The 2377-nt window shown below is 50.7% G+C and overlaps 1 long non-coding RNA gene across 1 annotated transcript; it reads left to right on the forward strand.

The window, feature by feature from the left end:
- The first annotated feature begins 1029 nt into the window (after positions 1 to 1029).
- LOC138243418 (uncharacterized) lies at positions 1030 to 2115 on the forward strand. Its single transcript, XR_011192120.1, has 2 exons — positions 1030 to 1618; positions 1707 to 2115. It is a non-coding gene; the product is annotated as an uncharacterized lncRNA (long non-coding RNA).
- Positions 2116 to 2377: the final 262 nt, after the last annotated feature.

Here is a 2377-nt window from a genome sequence, read left to right on the forward strand (position 1 = left end):
ATGCTGAAACAAGTACTGAACTCTGCTCTTGTACTGCTGTAATACTCAGCCCTGTGTCCTAAGCTTTCCACTGTACTATTCTGCTGTAATATTCAAGTCTGTGCTCTGAGCTCTTATATGTACTGTTGTAATCAGAATTGTTTAATGTCTTAGCTTCATGTTGTACTATAGTACCTCCATCTCTCATACTGAACTCTCACCTGTGTATCTCACAGTATAGTGTTGTAGTGCTTACATTGGTGGGCTGCGGCCGTAGCTGTGGGTTAGTGTATTACTCAACCCTGTCACCTGCCTGTGCTTGTAGTGTTGTGATGCTTTTATTTGTGTGCTGACTTCTGTATGGGGGTTTTGATTTCTCACCTGTAGTGCTGTGCTAGTCTGACTGGTGTTGCCCTCTCATGTGTATTGCAGTATTACTCAAATGTGTCCTCTGCTCTCACATGCTGTAGTAATGCTCTACCCTGCTCCTGCGCTCTGAGCCCTGGACTTGTAGTTTGCAGACCTGTGTCTTTAACTACTCACCTGTCCTCTGCTGTCATATTTACACACAGACCTTTACTTGGTGTTGTGGTACAGCACCCTCACTGCCTCTGATCTGACCTCTTTTGAAAACAATCAAGTCAAGAGCAGAGCTGGTGGAGCTGTGAATAAAGTCACTATGGGGAGGTGGTGAATATTAACTCAGGGGCTGGTCACACCACATCTCATGATTCTCACAGGCAGGGGGATGGTCTTCTCTCCTGTCACTGTACCCAAACCCCCACGCTGCAGCCTCAGACAGAAAGGAAAGGGGCACCCTTATTAAAGTCACAGCTTCTGTTTGAAATCACTGCAGCAAGAGGTGTCTGGCTCAGAGATGGAGGGAGGTGAGAGGCACTTACAGCCTTTAGCCAGCAGAGGGCAGGGTGTCTCTAAACATCTGCCTCTTCCCCTGCCCCTTGATTCTCCAGCAGAGTGATCCCCTCCAGGCTGCACTACAGTTCAGCCTGGAGGGGATCACTGCACTTCCCAGCAGGCCATGAGGGAATGGTGGCCAACAGGCTGCCTCCCCTGGGTTACTGATGCAGCTGTTAATTCTAGGCTGTAGCCAGTGTGTATAATAAGGGGGGTGGAGTAGAGCTCATGCAGAGGGCTGGGAGAACTGCATCACCCACAAGGACCTGCTCCATTCAGTCACCTGACCCCTGGGACAAAGATGATTGGTCAGAAGACATTTGAAAAGCAGGCAGTGACAGAGGGCAGTAGTGCTGTTGGAGGAGCAGAGCTAGAAAAGAGCTCTCGCCTCCATCACAGAAACCGATCTGGGACAGTTTGCAGGCCTACTGCTCAGTGGTCCTGGTGTTCAGGGCGCTGCAGGGGAGGGGGGCTGGTGACCCTCTGATGGGATTCACTCTGGGAGAATGAGGAAACAAGTAACAGCTGATCCTCATGACTGCTCTCACCTCCTGGCCAGGGGAGTCTCTCACACAGAAGCTAAACCCAGTAGTTTTTCATCTTTTTCAGCTCTGAGGGGACAAGGGACCTGCCCTGACCCACTGTGCAGTTCACAGTCCCCATCCTCCTACTGCAGCTGAGGCACAGCTGGACAGCTCTCAGGACAGACACTCACAGCCACAAGGTAAGGAAACAGGGCTCTTTATTCACAGTTTGAGATGAAGCGTTCCAGAAACCACAAGACAAACCTCTAGTTCTTCTCCCAACTGTAGCTAGACGTGCAGTCGGCTTCCCCAGGCCTCTGTGAAGACAAGTCAGACTCCCAGCTCCCAGGCTCAGCAGTCAGACCTCCTCCCCCGACACAGCTCAGCTCTGCAGCTCTTCCCTCCTGCTCTGCTCAGCACAACTGCTCTCTGTCCCCAGCAGCACCAGACTGAAGGCCTCCCCTCCTGCCTTTTAACTGTCTCCCCACCAATCGTCTTCCACCAATTAGGCAGGTGATTATAGGCTGCAGGTTGTTCTCCTGGGCCTCGTTGGGGATGATCCCATGTAAAAATCAGACTGTTAAACGAGGGCTGGAGCTTGTTTTGGGTCTCAGGATTAATCTTGCTGGATGTCTTACAGGCTCCCCTGTGTTGGGGCTCAGTTGTTCCTAAAAAATCAATCAAAATAAAAGTGTAATTATGTGACTATTTGTGCAAATTAAATGAAAACCAAGCATCTTCTTTTCTACAGGTTTTGATCCCACAGCCTCTGTGTTAGAAGCCCAGAGCTCTTCCACTGCGCCACAGTGTCTCTGTGAGTCTGGGGCTCCTGTGTGCTCTTGGCCTTCCCAGCTCAGGGTTCGAGACTGAGGGATAAAAGACAGACCGAATGAGCTCTCCTTCAGGACAGGAGCCAGTGGACGAGTGGAGATGGTGCTGAGTTCCTGAGCACAAGGTTG

Source organism: Lepisosteus oculatus, chromosome 14 (assembly GCF_040954835.1).
Source record: "Lepisosteus oculatus isolate fLepOcu1 chromosome 14, fLepOcu1.hap2, whole genome shotgun sequence".
NCBI classification, from domain to species: Eukaryota; Metazoa; Chordata; class Actinopteri; order Semionotiformes; family Lepisosteidae; genus Lepisosteus; species Lepisosteus oculatus.